This window comes from Suricata suricatta, chromosome 7, assembly GCF_006229205.1.
Source record: "Suricata suricatta isolate VVHF042 chromosome 7, meerkat_22Aug2017_6uvM2_HiC, whole genome shotgun sequence".
Taxonomy (NCBI): domain Eukaryota; kingdom Metazoa; phylum Chordata; class Mammalia; order Carnivora; family Herpestidae; genus Suricata; species Suricata suricatta.
In genome coordinates this window covers 143,139,012-143,162,847 of record NC_043706.1, presented here as the reverse complement: position 1 = coordinate 143,162,847, position 23,836 = coordinate 143,139,012, and the positions used below count along the sequence as shown (strand labels likewise).

General features: G+C 56.4%; 1 protein-coding gene and 1 long non-coding RNA gene across 2 annotated transcripts in view; both read left to right on the top strand.

Annotated features, from left to right (window-relative positions):
* The window catches only part of RPS6KA2 (ribosomal protein S6 kinase A2), a 307,190-nt gene that overhangs the window by 58,002 nt on the left and 225,352 nt on the right, over positions 1–23,836 (top strand). The gene's annotated exons all lie outside the window — the stretch shown is intronic.
* On the top strand, positions 8,463–10,669 carry LOC115296092. The gene is made up of 3 exons (XR_003910722.1): positions 8,463–8,606; positions 9,068–9,233; positions 9,676–10,669. It is a non-coding gene; the product is annotated as an uncharacterized LOC115296092 (long non-coding RNA).

Genomic DNA, 23,836 nt, shown 5'->3' with positions numbered 1-23,836 from the left:
AGCCTTTGACTGTGAACAGTCTTGAAGAACATTCCATTTGTTCTGTACATTTCCAGGAATCCGTGCATCTGTTTGGCTTTGCAGAAAATCCCACATTGCCTAAGTGTTAGAATCCGCTGGTGCTACAAAGCCCAATCCCACTGGCTCGAGCAAAAAGCAAAAATGGAAATTTGTGGGGCTCGAAAGCCGGCAGCTCACGACCATGGCGGTTCTGAGCTCGGACACACCTTCTGTCCTGGCGGCTTAGCAGGGCAGGGGCCTTCCTGGGCCCTGCATGGCGGCCCTGGCCGCCCCCGGTCACCACACACTCAGCCAGCAGAGAGAGGTCCTTGCCCCTCTACCCGTCATCTGTCTCTGTCCCCAAGGGCGGGATGGGGTGGATGGATTCTCCCTGCAGACGGACCCGTGTCAGGCCCCGCATCGAGGGTCCCGGCAGATGCCCCCAGACTGCCCCCAGCGGACCTGCAGAAATCCTCCCTGTGACCAGCGTGTGGATGTGGGGGCCCGCGGTCCCCGTACCTGGAATTCAGCCGGTCTCCCCAAAACCCCCGAGGAAGAAACAGGCAGCTTAGAGTCACGTCTGTCGGCTTCCAGAAAACAGCACGGGGTTAGCAAATCCCGCTGATGCGCAGAAATGATGCTGTGATGTCTTGTTTCTCTGTTGTGGCCTCACCGGCCTGGAAAGGCTGCTGTGGCAGGTGAAAGGGATGCGCTCTGTGGCTTGCTGAGCTGTGGGACCTGGGACACGGGGCACGGCTGCCCTCACCACCAGACATCTCACGCGGCAGGTGCCGCTGGCCAGGGCCTCGCCTCTTTTCAGGCAAATAGACGCTGTCCCTGCAGAGCTGGGCCTTTCTGTGATCAACCTCCACACGGCAGGAGGGAGACCTGGGCCCTTGGGAAGGCCCTGCCTCCAGGGGAGAGCTTGGATTTAGGAGTTTCCAGATCTGCTGCTTCACACCCGATCACACCCCGAGTCACAGAGCTGCTGGGCCCAGGCCACATCACCCTCTTCCTGAAGGCCAGGGTCAGGCTTTCACGGCAAGTCGTGGTGAGCAATGCTGTTCTTCATGCCCAAGGGTCACACATGGTGGCTGCCCTCAGGCACTGACAGCTAGTCATCAGGGGAGATGACTGCGTGCTCCTGGGGACAACGGAGGGACAGAGAAGAGAGGCAGCATGGTCAGGGGGAGGCCATGCTGGGAGGGGCAGGGCCCCGAGGAAGCAAAAGGAAGGAGCTCTGTGTTCGGGGAAGAGGAGCAGGGGCTTGGGCAAGGGGTGTGGGCAGGGGCACCCAGCTCCACATGAACCTGCCAGGAGAGAGGCTGCAGAGGAGCGGGGGGCCGGGAAGGTGCCGGAGGGTGTGGAGCCCTGTGCACACAGCACACGGCTGTCACAGGAGCCTGGGGAAGCTGGGGGCGGGGGAGTAGGTGGAACCAATATCCGCAGGTGGAGAGAGCTGGGGAGGGGAAGCCGGTGTCCAGCACCTCTGCTGGCACCGGGTGGGGGCCCCAGCGCTGCCCCTCCCCCCCCAGTGGCACCAGGCTGGGACCCCAGCGCTGCCCCTCCCCACCAGTGGCACCAGGCGGGGACCCCAGCTCTGCCCCTCCCCGCCCAGTGGTGCTGAGGTGGGGCCCCAGCCCTGCCCCTCCCCCCACCATGCTGCTCTCGACTGCACCCGCGCCTCTTACACCTGCTGGTTTCTTCCGCCTGCCCTAGCGGCCATCACTGCACAGGACTCTGGCGGGAGGGCGGAGCTGCTGGGAGAGCAGAGGGGAGGAGGCAGGCGGAAGGTCTGGCAGCAGCAGGACGTCCGGACGAGGCCCAGCCCGAACGTCTTGTCCGTCACCTTCCCCGGGGGAGGTCCCTGCGCCGTGGCGTCATGCGTGCACGTGGCTCAGTGGTTTCTGGGAGCGGGACTGCGAAGGATGTCACTGTCAGCCTTTTCTGGGCTCAGGACGGGGCGCGCCCGCGTCGTGGGGCTGGCCCAGCAGGAAAGCTTGCAGGCTGGCCGGGCTTGCTCCAGGGACCTAAGGCTTCACCGCGGAGGCTTCCTTCAGGGGGGATCACCGTGCGCGTCACTCTTCCGCTGGAGAGCTGTGCCTGCACCAGGGCCCACCGGGACCTCGCTGTCCCCAGGACCGACAGCCGTGTGTCCGGTCTCCTGCCCTCTCGCAGGTACCTGAAGGCACCGCATCCGCAGGCCACCACAGCCCCCATGCTTCCTCTGCCTCTGCCTTTTCCCGTCGGCCACACTCTGGAGGCCCCTGAGTCAGGCACCAGGGACCCCCTCTTGCTCGGGGCTGCAGGGGGCTGACCCTCTTCACAGGCAAGCCATGGATGTAGGGCCATCCGGCCCCTGGCACGATCACTTGCGTTTGAAGCAAAGGATCCCAGCATGATGGGCCCCTAAGCTCAGCTAGTGTGAGCTCACACCAGGGCGCCCTTGCACGTCTGCATGCTCCACTGTGTCACCGGGGGATGGCTTCCCGTGTGCAAGCGTGTCCCCTGCACGTCTTCATGCTCCGCTGTATCACCGGGGGATGGCTTCCCGTGTGCAAGCGTGTCCCCTGCAGGTCTTCATGCTCTGGTGTGTCACCGGGGACAGCTTCCCGTGTGCAAGCGCGTCCCCTGCATGTCTTCATGCTCTGGTGTGTCACCAGGGGGCGGCTTCCCATGTGCAAGCGTGTCCCCTGCACGTCTTCATGCTCCGCTGTATCACCAGGGGACGGCTTCCCGTGTGCAAGCGTGTCCCCTGCAGGTCTTCATGCTCCGCTGTGTCACCAGGGACGGCTTCCCATGTGCAAGTGTGTCCCCTGCACGTCTTCATGCTCCGCTGTGTCACCGGGGGGCAGCTTTCCGCGTGCAAACGCACCCAGGGTCCCGGGGGCCGGCGTTGGCAGGAGCTGGGGTGGAAGGTTCTCGGTGCACACAGGTTTGCATCTGGTCGCACAGTTAGCAGGTCCCTGAACTCTGAGAGAGCCACACCTTCGACGCCCAGACCAAGGACCTCCTGTCCTATGGCCACCCCCCTGCTGCCCTGCACACGCTGCGAGGTCACCAGCCCCGCTACCGGGATGACCTCTACAGGAAGGTCGCAGGGCCAGAGTCAGGGGGGCAAGGAGAGTGTCCGCAGCCATGACATGAACAATCTAGAAGCCGAGGCGGACAGCCAGCGGAGGCCCGAGGGACTGAGGGCGGCGGGAATGCGCGGAGCTAGGTCGAGTCCCACACCGGCCGTACCGTCATGGTGGCACCTGCAATGTGCCCTTTGACCCCGTGGCTCTCTCCACATCAGTCTCTCTTCCGAGCCACCGCTGTCTGAAGGCGAGGGCTGACCTCCCCGGTTTAAACAGCGACACGCGGCGGTGCTCCCGGCAGGTCTGCAGACGCCTGGGCCTGGGTGCCCGCGGTGGCCACCCAGCGTGTCCCCAGAGCTGCGGATGTGTGCCCCACGTCCCCCCACGCTTTGAACGAACCCTGGGTAGAACTTGTGTTTGGGGCCAGTCCTTGTGTCCCCAAGATTCACGTGTTGAATTCCCAACCCCCAGGACCTCAGAGAGTATATTTGGGGACAGGTTTTTACTTTTTACTCTTAAAAAAAACTTTTTTTAATGTTTATATATTTTTGAGAGAGAGAGAGAGAGAGTGAGGGGCAGAGAGAGAGGGAGACCCAGAATCTGAAGCAGGCTCCAGGCTCTGAGCTGTCAGCACAGAGCCTGACGTGGGGCTCGAACCCACGAACCATGAGATCATGACCTGAGCCGAAGTCAGGTGTTTAACCGACTGAGCCAACCAGGTGCCCCTAGTTTTTACTCTTTTAAAGGTTATTTGTTTATTTGGAGAGGGAGCAAGAGAGTGCATGCGAGTGGGGGAGGGGCAGAGAGAGAGGCAGGCTCCGTGCTGTCAGGACAGAGCCCGATATGGGGTTCACTCCCACAGACTGTGAGGTCATGACCAAAGCTGAAATCAAGAGTCGAACACTTGAGTGACAGAGCCATCCAGGTGCCCCTGGAGACAGGGCCTTTAGAGAAGGGAATAGCGGGGTGTCTGGGGGGCTCTGTCAGTTAAGTATCCCCCTTTGGCGCAAATCACGATCTCATGGTTTGTGAGTTCAAGCCCTGCGTTTGGCTCTGTGCTGGCAGCTCAAAGTCTGGATCTTGCTTGGGATTCTGTGTCTCCCCCTCTCTCTGCCCCTCCCCTGCTCGCACTCTCTCTCTCAAAAAATAAACATTAAAAAAATTTTGGAAAGGGAGGATTCGATGAAAATGGCACCCTTAGGGTGGGCCTTAACCCTCTATGACTGGTGTCCCTGTAAGAAGAGGAGACTAAGGCACAGACAGCATCAAGAGGCGACCCACATGGGGCACAGGGAGAAGCCGAGGAGGAGGAGGTGGCCCAGCAGATGGCACTGGGAGCCGCGGGAGAACGGCCTCTGCTGAGGCAGCTGTCTCGTCCGCAGTGTTTGTTACGCAGCCGTAGCTGACAGGCGGGAGGGGCACTGAGGAGGAAGGCAGAGCCGCTGCCCCTCCCGGAGCTGAGGGGGCCTTCCTGGAGGTGGGGGGCCCCTTCCTGGAGCTTGGGGGGCCTTCCCGGAGGTGGGGGGGCCTTCTTGGAGCTGGGGGTGCCTTCCCAGAGCTGGGGGGGCCTTCTTGGACCTGGGGGATGCATTCCCAGAGCTGGGACGTGCCTTCCTGGAGCTGGGGGATGACCTCCTGGAGATGGGGGGGCCTTCCCGGAGATGGGGGTGCCCTCCTTGGAGCTGGGGCATGACTTCCCAGAGCTGGGGGTGTTTTCCTGGAGCTGGGGGTGTCTTCCCGGAGCTGGGAGGGTGCCTTCCCGGAGCTGAGAGGGTGCCTTCCTGGGGGTGGGGGGTTCCTTCCCAGAGCTGGGGGGCAGTGCCTTCCTAAAGCTGTAGGAGGGGCTGTCTCCACGTCTCCAGCCGGAGCTGCCGTGCAGGGTCCTGGCACCGACTGAATCTGGTGACAGCTTCCTTATCCTTCTGAAACTTGGGGACAGAGCATGGCCAGTGGGGACATGCAGAATAAATAAAGAGCTGCCTCTCGGGTGTTGGGGCTTCGCTTCACCCTGAGGACACACAGTGGTGTGTGAGCCCCTCTGGGCTTTGCCAGCCCTGGGGCCCTCTGCCCATGAGCACAGTGGGGAGGGCCCAGCACTGTTGACTCTCCAGCTTGTCGCCATAGAGGCCGCGCTTTGAGAGAGGAGGTCCCCCCCGGGATCCCAGGTGCACCAGGGCCCTCCCCCGGACGGCCGCTCCTCTCCCAGGCCAGTGGCTGCGCTGGCTACAGTCGCCAAGCCTCTGCGCATCCGCGTGGCGGCCGCCATGGCCCAGGAGCAGCCGGTGGCGTGTCGGGCCAGGGGGTGCCTGTGCTCTGAGGCCACCGCTTCCCTGATGCAGGGTGAGGCTCCCTGCTGCAGGCCGTGGGAAGCGGCCGTGTCTGCAGGGTGGGGCGTCCTCAGAGACTTGAACCGGAGAGCGCAGGTTGGTGACAGCGCAGGTTGGTGACAGTGTGTTGTGAGTGAGATGTGCTGCGCGGGCAGGGTGGCCGGCCGTGTGCTGCTCCCCGTGGGAGCCCAGGTGCTCCGGGGGCGGACAGACACGTTGGTGTGCGATCGCCATGAGGTCTTTGAGTCCTGGTGCCGACACTCAGGGCCGGGGGTGCCAGACGCCGTGCGAGAAGGAAAATACTAATGTCTCACTAAATCTCCCCCTCTTCCACTCTCCTTCTGCCCCGAAGGGAGGTGGGGTCTTGGGCTGACTGAGAGCCCCGGTCCTGCCTGATGGAGGCTGGTTTGTCACTTGGGTCACATGGGGGAAAGGTGGGGAGGGGAAGGGAGAAGCCCTCGGCAGCATCCGCGGGCCGGGGACGGTGTGCACCTCAGCCGGGCGAACGGACCGTGGGCTCCTGAGCGGGTCCCGCTGTAGTAAGGACTCCCTGGGGCCGGGAGGCCAAGCAGCCGGGTCGTTACAGCCTCGGGGCCACAGACCCCCCCCCCATGTTCAGCTATGTATGAGTCGCACGTCTGTCCAGCTGTACCTTGCACGCTTGTGGAGAAGTGTGACACGCCTGAGTGGCTGGGATCTGGAACACGCTTGGATTCCGTACGTCCTCCCCACTTGGCCAGGGGGTCCTCCCCTGAGACCCTTCGGAGTTCGCTTACACGGGCTGCCTCCCTGGTGGCGGTGGCTGTGCCCTGGCAAGGAGAGCACTGACCAGCAAGCTCCCCGGCGAACCCCAGCCCCAGTGCAGGGCCCCCACGAGCCCCCAGCGCAGGCCCCTGTGAACCCCCAGCCCAGCGCAGGCGCACGGCGAACCCCCAGCCCAGCACAGGCTACTAGGCGAACCCCCAGCCCCAGCGCAGGACCCTCACGAGCCCCCGGCCCCAGCACAGGCCCCCCGTGAGCCCCCGGCCCCAGCACAGGCTCCCCGGCGAACCCCCAGCCCCAGAACAGGCTCCCCGTGAACCCCTAGCCCCAGCGCAGGCTCCCCCGCGAACCCCCAGCCCAGCACAGGTGCGCGTTGCTAGAGGGACGTGCAGAAACACGGCACTGGCAGTGGGAACGGATCCTTCTTGTCCCTTTTTTAGGACTGTTGTTGGTTTGCTGTTCTCAGGCTGGTGCTTTAGCCCCACATAAGCGCCTGGGGAAGCAGTCCGGCTGTCTTCTGGGCGGTGGTGTGGCCTCGTCCCCGTGCTTTCAGCCTGAGTCCTGCTGCATTCCGGAACTATCTCACTGTGTTGGGGACCGCGTGTGTGTCGGCCCCGTGGTGTGACAGCGCCGGGCTTATGCAGCTGTCAACGCGACCATGACAAAGCCCTGTCTGCAAAGAGCTTACGTTTGCTCAAGATTAAATAACTCCTATGAGGGGCGCCTGGGATGGCTCAGTCGGTTAAGCATCTGACTTCGGCTCAGGTCGTGATCTCACAGTTCGTGGGTTCGAACCCCTCGTCAAGCTCTGTGCTGACAGCTCGGAGCCTGGAGCCTGCCTCAGATTCTGTGTCTCCCTCTCTCTCTGTCCCTCCCCTGATCACACTGTCTCTGTCTCTTAAAAATAAATAAGTGTTAAAAGCTTTTTTTAAATAAGCCTCGTGCGTGTCAAGAACGTGTATGTGGGCGGTGGCAATGCGTGTGTGGGGGGAAGGGGGTGATGGGGCGAGTGAGGGGGGAATGCTTCCCCGTCAGTGCTGTTGGCCAGTGCCCTCCCCAGGACCCTCGTGAGCCCCCAGCCCCAGTGCAGGCCCCCTGCGACCCCCCAGCCCCAGCACAGGACCCTCATGAGCCCCCAGCCCCAGAGCAGGCCCCCTGTGCACACCCCAGGGTCGGGCAGGGAGGGTGAGTTTGACCCGATTTTGTGGACACGCACGGGTGTCATGAGTCACCAGCACGTTATTAGTGAGTGGAGGATTCTAATTACCCTCACCGGATCAGGTGGTGCGGGTCAGGGGCTACCTCCTCCACAAGTGCCAGCTTCGATTTATGTATTTTCCTTTTCCAGTTGGAAAGAATTAAATTTAGGGAAGTGCAAACGATGGCTTGACATTCAACATCCAACATTCAGACGCCGCACTCGCGTGGGCGCTGCGCCAGAACACCGTTAGCACATTCCCTTCGGGTCTCGTTGAAATCGAGCTGCAGCCCCCTTTGCAAACCTCAAGCCCCCCCTCCCGCCACCATCTTGAACTTGGGGTGTGGCCCGAAGCTCTGCGTTCTGTAGCACGTGTGTAGGGAACACACCCGTAAACAACACCTACGGCGGTTTTATGGCTCTTCTAAACTTTCATCAGTGGAATCACTGTGTACGTGGTTTCCTGCAGCTCACCTCTTCCCTTCCGTGTGCTTCTTTCCTCCCTTCCCCTTCCGGATCTCAGCGGTTAAGTGTGGCTACGTGGCCTCTTGGGTTCCTGCCGTTTTACAGGTCGTAGTGGAATCGCATCAGAACGCGCATGTCTGATGTTATTAGATCACCGCCAACTACTATTTACAGTTCTGCTAAGTGGGAAGATGCTTGACGTTTTCAGACTTTTTAAACATTTTGGCGACCTCACGTGTGAAATCTTTTAATGAGTGTCTGTTCCTGGGAAGGCCGGGGGCTTGCTGAAATGTTTTCCTGGCTGCTTCGGCTCCTGTGTCTGGTCATTTACACCCTTTATTTTCCTATTGAGTTATCTGTTCTCCCTAATGATTCCTGCTGTTCTTTATAAATTCCAGACAGTAATCCCGTAGCTGCGAGTGGTAGAATGGACGGTGTTCCCATCCGTATTTTTCTTAATTTTTTTGTCTGTTGTTTAAGAAATTCTTCCAACCTAAAACATAAAGACTATTTCTTTTCCTCCTAATACTAAATTATTATTTCCTTTTCATACTAAATTTGATTTTGTATCTGGCGATATAAAAACCTAATTGATTCTCTTCTAGAAAGACATTCTCTGGATGAGTTAAGCCGTCTCTGACCAGCCTCTTCCCCTCTGATGCATCTCTGCATATATTTTACTGGCTTGAAGCGGACAGTTTAGGTGCCCCGAGCCCTGTAGCCACGAGTCAAGTACACCGATTATTGGGTTGAGCACGATGTGTGGAATCGGAGGTAGGACAGCTCGTTTGTTCTGACTCATAGTTTTCAGCAATGGGCTTCGGGCAGGTTGTTTCCTAGGGTGGAACTCGGGAGAGGGGCTTGATCCAGACCAGGGAGGTGACATCACACCCGATCAGTGCCCAGCTCACTCCCCGCGCCCTCCAAGGACGGTGTTCACAGAGGATGCGTTAGGACGCCCGTCACCCATGCACTAGTACGCAAGGTCCCTGGACCGGTGCCGGTGCTTGGAGCTGAGGCTTCGTGGGTGCTCCACAGATACTTAGTAAATAAACGGTATTAAAGCATGGCCCGCAGGAGACAGTGAAGGGACTGAGGTCACTAACATGAGGGCAGGAGCTCAGTAAAAATAGGTGTGTTTCCAGACGTGGCCATGTTGTGGTGCTCAGAGGCCATGGGGCCGGCGGGCGGAAGCTTCCAGCAGGCAGGCCCGGCTCACTCTCTGCTCCTCTCAGGTTCACATCTGCCCAGGGACGCAGTGACTCGCCAAATGGAGGTGTGTGCCGGTCAGTGGTGTTTCGTGTGGGGTCACACTGGCTGTCATTCCTGTCACAAGCTCTTCCTCTCTCCTTTATGGATTCGGCGGTGTCCGGGCTGTGCTGTTTCAGTCGCCTGACTCAGGTACGGGAGAGACCTTAGCACACGGAGCCGGTGGACTCCCGATCTGGTCCAGACGCCAGAGCCCGGGGTCTTTTCACAAATATGTGGGGTCGTGCTTACACCCTGACAGTTTTATTCAAGTCGTTTCTTTGGAGATCCTTAAACCTGGTGGATTTGTTGCAGTTTTAAGTTGATCTGCTTCAAGCTGTTGCATTGTAGCGTGAAGTGACTTGCAGATTTAGAACAGTTTACGTATGCAGTAGCACCCTGCAAAACATCAAGATAAAGAGGAAATGTTCAAATCGTTGAAGACGTGAGTTTAGACAAGTGAATGACTCACTGCAGGTGCTAAGCTTGTCCTGCGCTTTATACATATCTGCTAATTCTTGTAAATTTTATTTCTAATGTTAGGATGTTTCGCCCCATGTCTCAGCTTAAAAATAGCTCTTAATTTTTTCTGCAGTCCCCACTGAGGCAATATTACTGGTATTTGTGTGCACCGTTCACACTTCCAAACCCGTGTGCGTTTTCGCAAAACTCGCCCTGCAAACATACAAATCGACGTGTCCGGGCTCCACACGCCTGTTGTGTGAGGTCGAAGGCGACTCTGAGAAGCACTGGTGGGAAAGAGACGGTAACTTCTAGCGCCTTGGGCGTCTTCTCGGTGGTGGATCCCGCTGCCGGGAGCAAACAGGACGCTCCTTCTGAAACTCCACGGCGGGTGCCTCGCACGTTCTGCGTGAAGGTTCGCTGTCTCCCGGCACATCCCACTGTGTCCAATCACGCAGATGTTTTCTGACCAAAGCAAGTCATATTCTCTTCACCTGTAAAATGGGACCAGGACTGGTGATTACTTCCAGGGCTTGTAGGGAGAGTAAGATTACTCAGTCCAGCATGACAGCCAAATAAGCCAGGCTGTAAGGCGGCCCCTGCCCCCAGAGCCCACGCAGGCCACGCGTTGGCTGCCGGTGCTGGTCTCTCACCACGCGGTCTGAAGGCGGTCCTGGTGTTCAGGCTGCAGGGTCCCCGCTGTGCTCTTCAACGACCTTGGCGCCTGGCCCTTCCTCGCTCCTTCCTCAGTCCTTCTGCAAAGCCGGGCCCCCCCGCCCCCTGCTCTGTGCTCTATCTTCCCGCGGGAAGTAATGCACGGCGTGTGCCTGTGGGGGTGAGCTCCGGAATTTGCTGGAAGCGTTTCTAAAATGTGGGTGGACTTCCTGCCCAAACAGTGGCTTTTAGGATTGTTGCGTTAAAACTTCTCGATCTGTCATTTTATTTATAATACAACTACTCTTGCTACTACTAAAAATAAACTGGAAATAACCTAAATGTACCTTAATTCAGGATTGGAATTTTCAACAGTAGACACTCAAATGTTAATTGATGAGGAAAACAGTCCACGCGTATAAGATGCAAATGGTAACGTATGAGACGGGAAATTGGTAAAAGTTGTATTTTAATTAAAGGGGCACCTTGGGTGGCTCAGTGGGTTAAGTGTCTGATTTTAGCTCAGGTCATGATCTCATGGTTTGTGAGTTCGAGCCCCACATCAGGTTCTGTGCTGACAGCTCAGAGCCTGGAGCCTGCTTCAGATTCTGGGTCTCCCTCTCTCTCTGCCCCTCCTCCATTCACACTGTGTCTCTCTCAAAAATAAACAAACATTAATTAAAAATGAGTATTCTTATGCCTAAAGTTCTAGGACATAAAAGATAATGTCAAAAGTGAGTTCTCTAGGAGTGATGGATTTATAGCCTATTTTTGTTTTATTTCATATACTTTTCTGTAGTTTTAAATTCTTTTTAGTGAGAAATAGTGTTTTTTTCATAATCAGAAAAATAAGGTTATTTCTCTGTATGACAAAATTAACAAATACTGTATATCCAAGGGGGTTTGAGGTTAATTTGGGGGTTCACCTAACTAGGAACGTACTGTATTTCTTGTGACTCTAATTCCCATACACCAGCCCTCCCCTGCCCTACATTTTCTAAGAACAGAGGCTCCTCTTTTGATCACTAGTTGAACCCACTCTAATTGTGAGCATCAGCATGTCGGGGCTCGAGGGATGTTGTGACTGATGCATCGGGTAGCTCATCACCTAGCCAGGGCCTGCGGCTCCAAAACCTCAGCTGTAGAGCAGAGAGGGTCAGTACGGGGTGACAGGAGCAGAAAGACACACTGTGTGACAGTGCAGAGGAAGTGTGGCAGGCCAGGACACCTCCAGGGGGCGTAGTATTTGGACAATGTAATAAAAGTTGGGTGTATTCACTTTTGCCGTGTAACACATTTTTCTAAAACTTAGTGCCTTAAAATGACACATGCCTATCATCCGGAAGCTTCTGTGGGCCAGGACCCTGGATCCCAGCTTCCGTGTCCCCACAAGTGCAGGTGCTGGCCATGTCTGGGCTCATCCGAAGACTCGGCCGGGGAAGGTCCGGCTTCTGGCCTCACTTGGCTGCGGCTGTTAGACCACAAGCCCCTGGTGCTTGAGCTGCTGGCTGGAGCCTGCCCTCCGTCCTTGGTGTCCAGGCGCCCCCAACGCAGGTCTTGCTCTGTGGGAGCTCACAGCAGAGAAGGCGACAGTCCCAGACCCTTGTAGCCTCATTGCACAAGTGACATCGTGTCATCGTTGCCGTGTTCCGGGGTTTGAAGCAAGATGCCAGGCCCGGCCCGGCTCACACCCACGGAGAGGGTGGCCGAGGGGACAGGTGTCAGGAGGTGTGTTCACTGAGGGCCACCTCAAAGGCTGCCTGCCGCATGGGGGGTGCATTGTAGGTTTGGGGCTGGGGGTGGAGACCCAGGAACAGCTGAGCATAAGCGAGGAGTGGGGGGTGGAACCGTGATCCTGATTTTAGAAACGTGACCCTCCTCCTGGTCTAGGCCAGGAAAGCATGCCCCGTTTTAGCACTTTGTTTTTCCTTCCTCAGAAGGTGAATGACAGGTTTTCTCTATTCTCGGGCCCATTTTCCAGATGTCAGGGACTAATGCTGAGCTTCTGGTAACATTTAAAGTCACAGGCTCACAGCCTCTCTGCCCCGAGATGCTGCCGGGGAGCTGTCCAGGCCCGATGCAGCACCTTTCAAGTTCACACCTGTGAGCGGGTCCTTTACATCAGGACTCGGACCAGGGACGGGACACGGCAGGGGAGGAGCCCCTCACTCAGTGTCAGTGTCTGTCTCAGGAGCTTTGAAGGAGGAAAAGTTACGTGAGAAAGCCCTTGCTGCTTTCAAATGGACAGTTTGCGAAGGGGAAGTCTGGGATGCTCTTTAATCCCGGTGGTGCGTGCGGCTGCTTCTTATTTCCAGGGTCCTCACTGCCTGCACCGAGGCTGATTATAGGGTCTGAGTCTGAGTCATCTCACAAGGCATCAGCATGCACACCTAGGAACCTAAGGGGGTAATTAAGCACTTTGCGGACTAAAGAGCAGCCTGCAGGTACACACCCATTATCACTCCCGGCTTCGGTGGCGCAGGCTACAGTCCCGGTCGAGGGTGATTTATTAGGTAATGAGAGGTCTGTTTGTTTCTACATACAAGGACAGCCCAGCCTTGTAGACAAAGCACAGTGTGATCACTACTCGGCAAGTGAGAAGAAATGACCTGAAAGTTTTGTTGTCGTACTCAAGATTTCTTTATCCCCCCCCAGAAACCAGAGACCGCCAGGGAGGCCGAAGCACGCATGCAAAAGCAAAGGGCTTTATTACGAATTTAGGCTCGCCGGGGCCTAAACTCGGGCTCACAGACAGGCGTGGTGGATCCGTGCTGAGAGCGAGCGAGCCCCGAACAAAGGCAGGGTAGGACGTTTATGAGTTTGGGAAGGGGGAGTTACAGGAGATGGTGACATAGGTACAGAGACCCAACCATACAACAGTACTGGCAGCAGCTCTAACCATCCACACTGTTCAGAGCGTTCGTTACTTTTGGCGGGACCCAATTACAACATTTAGGGTATCTTTGAAATTAGCCAATTACAGAGCGAGTTCAGGGTCTTGTTTGGTGACTATGGGGTTAACTTTAACACTCGGTAACAGGGGCTTATCTAAAGTTCCCATCTGCAGGCCTTACCCTTAGGAATGTGGGGTGAGGTAGCTGGGCTTTCCTGATTAGATACCCCCGGGCAATGTATGACTGTCAAATGGCCAAATGGCCAAATGGTTCCGGAGAGACTGACCTTAGACCTTTTAGCTTAGAGGGGGAAACAGCCAGTCATGGCGTCTGTTAGGTTCAGACTCGTGTTCTTACTTTGTATCTTACAGGGATTTCTAGAACCTTCCTTCATATTGGTGGCAAAGAATGCCGCACCTTTATGTGTATTTATCCTTTCTCCTCTGTGCCCACATGCAGGTCCATGAGCCCTTCCTGACTCTCACCAAGCTGACCGTCCGCAGAAGCTGTGCAGGCATTGGAGGGCGGTGGGTCGGGGGGCCCGGTACGCCTGCTGTTTTGACAGGATAAATAGTGGACGGTATTTTAGGGGTTTTAAGGTTTTGTAAAGTTTTGGAGTGGATTTTTTTGTGGCCAGGAAAAATTTCTGAGTGGTCTTGACCTCCCCGCCCCCACCTGCAACCTTGATATTTTATGCCTCTGTCTTGAGTTTGGATACATTTTGCTGGAGAAATGAAAAGAAATTCGGAGGAAAAAATCAGGAGAGCCATCACAGAGGCCAGCGGGGGGCAGAAATCACATTCTCACCTGCAGGTCACCTGAGGGAGGTGTGTGAGCAGTGCATGACCGTTTCACGGGACTCTAGAAAGCCTCAGCAGGGGCTTTGAGGTCGCATTCAGCAAACAGGACAGAGTGACTCGGTGGACCGATGGTGTTTCGAGACGGAAGACCTCAGCCCTGTCTTGGAAGATGTGAAGTGCTCCATGAGCCTCCAGAATTTTCTAAGGGAAAAACAGAGGTGCGATCACACACGTGGATTTAATGCCCAAATTATTTGCCTGTGTTCTGTCTTCATTCAGAGATAAACAGCCGGAAAATCAGTGGCTCTGCATCTGTGGGTGGAGCTGACGGTTGTAGGGAGTTTCACCCTGAACTTTATCATTTGGGAACCTGCATAACATTTTTTTTTTAAGTTTATTTGCTTTTGAGAGAGACAGCGCAAGTGCGGGAGGGGCAGAGAGAGGCAGAGAGAGAATCCCAAGCAGGCTCTGCTGTCAGCACAGAGCCCGATGTGGGGCTCGAACTCACACACCCTGAGATCATGACCTGAGCCGAAGTCAGACGCTTAGCAGACAGAGCCCCCCAGGGGCCCCGTGACACGTTTTTAACAAAACAGCACATTGTTCAGCCGGACCCAATGTGGACCCGTAAATCAGGCATTTCTCTGCTTCTCCCCCCACCCCCCCCCCAAAGCTTTCCAGAGCGTTCAGATGCAGACTTAGTGTTTCCTCAAGTCCCTGACCTGGAGACATTCACAGGACTTTTTGGTCCTATTGTTATTTTGTTTTGCAAATCATTGCCATAAGTTTATTGCCCCTGAGCACCCGGGGCTCGTGTCCGGAAGCCGGCTCCCCGACGAGGAGGAACGATCATTCTCGGCTTCGCTCACGTCGCCGCCTCGTCTCCCAGGAGAGTAAGTGAGTGACTTCTCAGTGCTCTTCAGTCTGCTGGGAATTTAGTCTGCGGTGGTCTTACTGTGAGCCATGACCTGAAAATTGGCCCTGAAATAGCCCAAGGACATAGGGGCAGCGATTCACGATCTGTAGGCGGAGACTCCCCTCCCCACGGAACGTTTTACCGACAGCGGTGACGAGGGAATGCAAAGCCGTGGTATTTTATCATTCTGTGCGTCAGAAGACTGTCGTGGGAAAGGTGAGTTTCTTAATATCTCAGGAGACAAATGTATAAAATACGTAAAGGCCCCTGAAGGGGAAATCGCCTTGTAAATAAAACACGGCTCTGCTCCGCGCTGGCTCCGCACGAGCCCGGCATGCGGGGTGGCGGGCGCCGCGTCGCGGGGACGGCAAGCCGGCCTGTCCTTCTCTCGCGCTGCCTGGCCCCTTGCACCTGTGCGTGAACTCGCTAGGTCTCTTAATGCTCTTCCTGAATATCCGCTGAGTGTGTCGATTGGCACATGAAAGAACCGACTCTGGGGCTTCTGCGGACACGAGCCCGGGAGCCACTGTGTGGGAGCGGAGGGGCGCCAGCCTCCTGAGGCGTCAGGGGTCAGTGCCGCCGCTCAGAACGTGCCTTTATCTCCAAGAGTCTGAGTATTTCTTTTCCGCCTGAGCCGGTGGTGCTTCGGGAGAAAAGCCCGTGTTTGTAGTCCTTCGGGTCCTAACACTCACTCCAGAAGGTCTGCACCTGCTGACGGGACGCAGGAAACGAGGCGACAAGAGAGGCCGCGTCCTGCCCGGGGCTCTTTTGGGCACGTAGCCACTCTCCGGGCTGTGTGACCCCGCGGGCACCGTCCCCCGTCCCCCACCGGTCCCCCCGGCACGCAGGACCTCGGCTCCCCCGTTGGAGGACGTTGAGTGATCATCTCAGTCCCTGTCCCCTCGGACGAGTGGCTCTTCCCGGCAGCCCGCACCTGCTCGAGGCAGCTCCGAGGAGGAGACCCTCTTCCTGTTTGGGGCCGACCCCCCTCTCCTGGCAGCTTCACCCCTGCCCCGCTGGCATCTCTGGAGACCTCACCTCGTGCCCCTCGCCTCTCCCGAGTGCTGTGCCCCCTGCTCAGCCCACGGACTCGCTCGAGTCACACCTCACCAGGAGACCCAGGAGCCCTCCCCCCGGCGCCCGCCTCCTCCCTGCTCTCCTAAGCGGCGTGGGGATGATACGAAGGACAGACATCCGCGCTGCAAGACGACGTCGGAATTACGGCACGGACGTAGGGCAGGGCCAGCGCAGCCACGGGCTGGTGCCCATGACCCCTCCCGGGGCCCCTGCGTCTCTCAGGAACCGCTATGTCATTGTCTGCCCCCCAATTTCCTAGATGCCGCAGTCGTCTGGATCGAAGCAGGACGGGACCCAGACGAGTCCACCTGCTCCTGAGACTGAGGGTGGCCCTCGGTCCCTGGGTCTGTAACGCGCGGAGAGTGGCCTCCGCCGGCAGCCCGATGCCTGCCCACACCGGCGGGCTTCCCCTTCAACATCCCTTCCGTTCAGGCTGGGAAGGTCACGGCCAAGGATGCTTTGGAGTCGAATCCTCGGAGGCACAGCCTGACGCAGGGCGGTCTGGCTTGGCCAGGAGCACACGCTGATGCCTCTCCTGCCCCCAGACTCACGAAGGTCCCTGGAGGAGGGTCCTGACCTTCCAGAGAGCGTGTGCGCTGACCTTGGGGAGTGTCTAGGGTGTATTTTCTGGGGAGAAGATAGCAGGCTCTCATGTGCTGCTGACTTGTCTGTCACAATGTTTGAGGCGTGTTAGGTGACTGGGTTCAAGGTTATGTGTCCTGAAAGATCCCGGGGAAGCAGAACTCACCTAGAATGAGAGCCAGGTGACTCCGCACCGGCACCCCAGGGCACAGGCCTGACCTGAGGAGGGAGGGCCCATCCGGGGACGTGGACCTGGCATTCCTCGAGGCTTTGTTCTGGCCAGTCACGGCCCCTGCCTTCAGGGCTCACGTCTGTCACTGAGTCTTCTACAAGAGGCTCCTGAGGCCGCCCATGGGGCACTCGGCACTGAACACAGTGTGAAGGCGGCCCTGTGGTCCACCTGTTTCCCTGGACAGTGATCCCCACAAAGGTGGCACCGCTCTTAATGCCTAGTGAATATTCAGTGGCCTGGAACGTAGGACGCTGGTGTCTGCTGGGAATCGGGATCCAGGCTGCTTTTCAAGCAGCGACAGCCTCTAAGGCGAGGTGAAATGGTGCCCGGCTCCCTGCGCCCGGGCTCGCGGGGGCGGGGCTGGTGGCCGGGAAGTTGGGGACCGGCCAGCTCTCCCCCCTGGTGCTCAGAGGCCTCTGGACACCAGGTCCCGGCTCTGGAGTGAACTCCTCTGACAGCTAGTGTGTCCCAACGGGGAGAGGTATGCTTAAGAATTTTTTCGATTTGCATGTTTTATTTTATTTTTTAATGTTTTTTATTTATTTTTGAGAGACAGAGACAGCAAGAGCAGGGGAGGGTCAGAGAGAGAGGGAGACACAGAATCCCAAGCAGCTCCAGGCTCTGAGCTGTTAGCACAAAGCCCAATGCAGGGCTCAAACCCACAAACCATGAGATCATGACCTGAGCCAAAGCCGGATGCTCAACAAACTGAGCCCCCAGGTGCCCCCCATTTGCATGTTTTAGAGGAGGTCATCAAACTCTAGAGAAGTTTGGGAAGAATTTAACAAGATATAAGGTTCCTGGTGTCTAGTTTGATATGCTAATAATTTGGCTTTCTTTTTTTTAACTCTTTCTTTTTTGTAGTAAAACCAAAAGAGAAAGAAGAAAAAAAAAATGAAAGTCTTTAAAAAAAAAAGCATTTTGACTTTATTGTTTCTCCAGCCTTTCTGCTCCTCAACAGCCGTGACTACTGAGAATTCGGTACCATGCCTTTCCACCACCTTTGTGCTTCCTGTAAAGAGCATGTGTGTATTAAAAATAATGTTTATTTATTTTTGAGCGTGAGAGAGAGAGAGCGTGCACTCACAGAAGCAGGAGAGGGACAGAGGGAGAGAGAGAGAGTCCCAAGCAGGGTCCATGCCCAGGGCAGAGCCGATGTGGGGCTCCATCCCAGGACCCTGAGATCATGACCTGAGCTGAAACCAAAGTCAGATGCTCAAACAACTGAGCCACCCAGGCACCCCATGATCGCTTGTCTTCTTTTGTTTTTAATTTTTTGAAATGCTTATTCATTTTTGAGAGAGAGAGAGTGCAAGTAGGGGAGGGGCAGAGAAAGAGGGAGACACAGAATCCGAAGCAGCTCCAGGCTCTGAGCTGTCAGCACAGAGGCTGCTGTGGGACTCAAACTCATGAACCGTGAGCTCATGACCTGAGCTGAAGTCAAATGCTTAACCGACGGAGCCCCCCAAGCACCCCTGTGATCACTCGTCCTAACAGGTGTGAGGTGGTATCTTACTGTGGTTTGGATTTGCACTTCCCTGATGATCAGTGATCTTGGGCATCTCTTCATGTGCCTGTTGGCCTCTGCATGTTTAGCATCTTGTCAACATGTAAGACTTAAGAAAGCAAAAACAGTTTTTGCCGAGTTCTGGGATATTGAAACTAAGCATTTATCACATTCGCCATTGATTTTTAAAATTAAATGCAGGTTTGAATATTTTTCTTTTGATGTATAAGATTATTTCTTAAAAACATATACAATTTTTAGTGTTTATTTATTTTGAGAGAGAGAGCAGGGAAGTGGCATAAAGGGAAGGAGAGAGTCCCAAGCAGGCGCCAAGCTGCCAGCACAGACCCGACGTGGGGCTCGATCGCACAGACTGTGAGGTCATGACCGGCGCTGACATCAAGAGTCAGGTGCTGAACCGGCTGAGGCACGCAGGCGCCCCCCTCGAGGTACAAGCGGCTTAATCGCTGTCTGAGTGCCGGGGTCACCTCACGGTTTCCGTCATAATTCTCAACAGCGGGTAATCCTTCATCTTAGTTCATTATACACAAAGATTTAAAACTCTGTTCTAGAATTCGGGACGTTACAATACACGCAGTTTTCTCATATGTGATGTTTGAGAGACAAGACATCAGGTGGCCGGCAGATGAGAGTGTTTCATGGAAAGCCAGGGTTCATCTTCAAGGACAAACACATGGAGACATTTAAATACAGGAGAAACCAGGCCGTGGAATGAAAGTAATCTTTTTTTTTAAGTTTTACTTACTTTTTTGTCTTTATGTTTAAAGTAGGCTCCACACCCAACATGGGGCTTGAACTCAAGACCTTTGGATCAAGGGTCAGATGTGCTACTGATTGAGCCAGCCAGGTGCTCCAGAGTTGTTTTTTCTTTCAGGGAGTTCAGCAAGCCCCGGGGTCCTTAGAAAAGCCACGGGAAAAAGAAAACATTGAGTCTGTTTAGATATAGAGCCACAGGGACAGGGCTGTGGGAGTTTTGTGACAGGAGGGTGTAAACGTCGCCAGTGTGAGCGTATGAAATAACATCAGGCCCGGGAACGGCGGGAGACGAGGCGGAGTCTGCGTCTATTTCCTCAGCTCCCAGACCCCTGAGCCTGTAGAGAGTATTTCAATTTGATAAATCACCGGTTCAGGTACTGAATTACTAGAAAAACAAAATACTGTAACGTAATAAACCAAAACCAAAAGGAGGCAGAGAAGTAAGCAAACGTGTTTGTCTTTCACGGTGTGTTATTAGGGGAGTCTGTGCACAGTTGAGGAGTCGAGGAATAGAAGTTTCCATTGATCATAAAGCTCGTAATTAAAACAAGCTGCAGAGGGTTCAGTGCAATGAAAACAACACAAAACTGAGAAATTGGGCGAAATGGCAAAAGATAGGAAACAAAAGAAACCAGAAAACCAGAAACATAAGAAGTACGGCAGCGAAGCTGGGCCCCGAAATAGTTGTCGTGTCAGAGAAGACGTGAGGCAAACCCGCACGAATAACGGCCCGACGGAGTCAAAGCAAAACTGGAAGCGGCTCGAGGGGACCTCTGAAAACGCCTGCTCTTCACCTGCAAATCCAGAGGTTCGAATCCTCGCGCTGACTTTCGGAACACAGATGCCCAGGCCATCCAGGCGGTGCGTGTCCCCGGTGCTGAGCATGAGGAAAGGCTGTCACTTTGCAGAAGTGACGGGCGCCACGCTGTGGCCACAGTGGTAGAGCTGGCCAAATGGGCTGGACGCAGGCTCGGCGGCCTAGCAGAGTGCTGATACGGTATTGCACGTGCGTCAGAAGTGCGCGGAGTGGTGCTGGGCTCGCCGGGTTAGATACAGACTCCTGGTCGCCGAGCGCGGCCAGGTGGGCGAGGCGTCCAGGATGCGGTGCACGGCTCCCGGGGCTCCCAGTGGAGCCACCCGTGCGCGAGCTCCCCGCCACGTGCCGACGCTCCGAGAGCGGGTCCTTCCAAACCCACGAGAGGAGGTTGCAGAGAAGAAAGATGTCCCAGGAGAACCGAAGACACAAACACTTATGACCCTGGAGTAAATTCTGCATGAAGTGAATGCAAATAAAAGTCAATAAAAAACAAAGCAAAAAAAAAAACACACCCAAAACGAACAAACAAGCAATAAATAATTCCTTCCTTTTTATATAAAAAATTGTCTGTGAAAGTTGACTATGGAAGTCTAGACAGAAGAGTTTCAAACAACGAAGCAGCTTATATGAAAACAATCCAGGCTAATTCGAGAAGCAGGTATTAAACACGCTGACTGTGACCGTGACAGTGTTCTTGGGAGAGAGGCCGTCCCGTCGCGGGGCCACTCACCAATCAGCAGCACGGAGGCTCCTGAAGGGAAGCTGTGGACATCGCAGGAGAAGAACCGCTAAGGGAGGAAGCCCCGCCCCGTACGTTCTGCTGGCCCCGCCCACCCCCGTCCCCCCCAGAGTCAGAGCCCGTGCGCAGCCAGTCCCGGGCCAGGTGAGGCTGGGCTCTGGTCCTGGCAGGCAGATGCGCAAAACGCCGGGGTGCTGGGCGTTGGGTGTTGTGTTGTGGTCAGAGAATGGGTCTGAACGAATTCTATTTTTAGGAAATGATGGAGTTCTTCTTTGGGGAAAAAAGCACATCATTGTGATCTGCTTTGTGGGTACTGGAAGGGGAGGTCTGCCTTCCGGGTGTGGTCTCTCTCTCTCTGTCTCTCTTCGTGTGCATATCACACGCACGTGCGTGCATGAAGTATGTATGTGTGCACCCACGGGGGCCTCACGTGGGCCTGAGGACTTCGCGCTTTAGTTTTTCAGAAGAACATGCAGATTCTGCTGGGAGCCAGGGTCGCAGCTCCTGGGCAGTAGAATCCGCCTCTCACCCGGGAGGCTTGCCCGGGGCCCACCTGCCCTCACCCACCTCCGGTTTTCCTGACAACTTTATCTGGCCCATCTCCGACCCTATCTAGGCCTCTCTGCTGGTCACCTTTACAGGGCATTTCTGCAGTGACCCCTGGAACTATAGGCCCCAAACCTGGCCGTCCGCCCCGGGCTGTCACGTGGGCGCACAGGTGGAGGTGCTCAGAAAAGAGTGGCTGAAACTACTCCCGGAGGGAAGAGCGGGTTAGAATTCCTGGACCGAAGGGAAGGGGACTGGAACCACGGAGGTCAACCCGGAGCAGCGCCAGGAAGGCCTGGTCTCTGGAAGCGACGCGTGTGCTTTGCTCCGAGAAGCACAGAGCATCAGCGTTTCTGGGGATGAGGTCGAAGGGAAGGAAGAAACTTTCCTCCTGCCACTGACGTGAGCGGTCCTGTGCAAAGGGCGCCGGCGGTTTTCTCCGGGAACCCGAGGAGCGGTGACAGAGACCACGTGAGGAACGCACAGTGGAACAGGCGTTCTGCCCCTCCCAGGTGGCTGGCAGGTGACCGAGCCCAAAGACGTGACTCCGGTGGTCTGCGGCTCCTTGCGAGGTGGGGACAGTGTTCTTAGAACCCCACCGTGTTTGCCCTCATGGCCAGAGGGGAAAGAAAGCCCAGGAAGGTTCCTACCAGCCGAGCCCCGCGCCCCCTGGCTGCCCCCACTCCTCCTCCGGTTCTTCCCCGGGGAGGGGGGGGGGGAAGGCCTGCCCGGCCCTGCTCAGCACCCCACCTGAAACCGGTTTGGGCCTGTCCTTCCCCCGAAGGACAGGAGGAGGGTTCCCCCTCCGCGTGTCTTCTGCTGTGGCGCTGAGGGGAGCCTGTGTGGCCCGGTGGCTGGGGCAGAGCTGGGACGGGGGTGAACTGTTTGGGTGGCCCCCGCGCCAGCCCTCCACCCGCCCAGCCGACTCCCGGAGTGTGGGCGCCTTTCCCGGCAGCCCGGCCTTTGACGACTAGGCCCCGAGGAGCTGAGCGCCTGCGGCTTTATCCTGCCTGTACTTTCTGTTTTTCCAGGTCGTACCATATTCTGACTATATTTCTGTCCACATCCTATTTTCCTGCTACGTGTTGTATTTACTCTCTGGGTATTAGGAATAAAATCAGCCAGCGTGATAACTCCACGCATGTGAAATGGTGTCTGCGTGGTTTGCCGAAATGGTGGTATCCTGGGGGGCGGGGCGGTGTCACGGAAACAGGGCTGTTCTGGGGTCGAAGGGCTTGGGTCTGATGCAGCTCGGCGCCCCCCTTCTCTCCTGAGTTGGCCGTTTCCAAGGCAGACGGCTTCGTGGAGAGGTCGAGCTTGCAAAACGAGGAAGGGGCTTCCATTAAACTCCCAGTTCTGCTAATTCTGGTGCAGAGCATTCCAGAACAGCGGGGCGCGGGGGGCTGGCCTTGCCGTGGGGCTCTGCCCGGGAGTGAGGGGCCCGGCCGCAGTTTATTGCAGTCCCCCAGCGCGGGGACACCCCGCTGCCTGTCCTGAAGAGGTTCTAGTGTGTTCGTTGTGAGTTTTGTTCAGAGAACTGGAATTGTTCTTGTAAGAAAGAGCCATTTTAAAAACTAGGTTTTCTAGAAGTGTTTTCTTTAGAAAAACAAACAGTCTGGGGCACCCGGGTGGTTCAGTCGGTTGAGTGTCTGACTCCTGACTTCAGCTCAGGTCACCGTCCCCGGGTCGAGGGATCGAGCCCCACGCCCGGCTCCAGGCTAAGTGTGGCGCCTGCTGGAGACTCTCGCCTCTCTCAGCCCCTCTCCCCCACTCGTGCTCTCTCTCTCTCTCTCTCTAAAATAAAAAAATACAACATAATTGAAAGAAAAACAAACACCTTCTGGGGACTCCCCTGGTGAGGGAGAGACTCAGACAGGGACAATGCGGCGAGGGGCTGTCGCCACGTGAACCTCCCGCCTGGAAGGGACCCTTCGGGGACACTGCCCTGGTGTCGTCTCCACTGGATGACGGAGGACAGAGCCGGACACCACGTGGGGAGCGATGACCGGCTGCACACGGGGGAGAGATCTGACAAAGGGGGTGCCCACGGCACTGAATTATACACCCCTTGTAAGCAGTCAGCACCGTGGACGCAAGGTTGTAACTCTGTCCTTTGAAGCTCCCAGAAGGCCTTGCAGTATTTGAATGAATGAATGAATGAATGCAATGCTCAAAAGGTGCTTAAAAAGCTGCCCTTAGCCAAGACCCCGCGGCGCATGCCGTGAGTGGTGCGTGCAGGGAGGCACCGGGCCGCGGGCGCACCTGCTCTACCGGCTCCAGAGCGTCACGGAAACGCGCACGGGCGTCTTCAAGGTTTGGGGGCTGAACGTCCTGGTGGTGAGCGGGCGGACCAAGGTCATGTCGTCTTGATTCCATAAGTAACTACAGGGTATTTGCTCTCCGCCAGGTGCTGGGCTAAGTGCCTTTTAAGTATTAACTCCGCCTCCTGGTAACCTGTGGATCCTATTATTATATTTTACGGAAGAGGAAAAGGAGGAGCGGGGGGGGGGGGGGGGGTAAGCCCCTGGCCCAGGGTCACACAGCTCATGAAAGGACCCGAGCCGCCTGGCTCCGGAGTCTGGTCGGAAGCGCCCCACAGCACCGCCTCCGGGATCGGCCGCGTGTGCGCCTTCGTGTGGTGCGGCCTCCGCTGCTTAACCCGTCGATGAACTGCCGGGCGCCCCCATTCTTTCCCTTTTCACGCTGCCTCTCTCGCGGGTGTCAGCATCGTACCTGCCGGCCCTTCTTTTTGT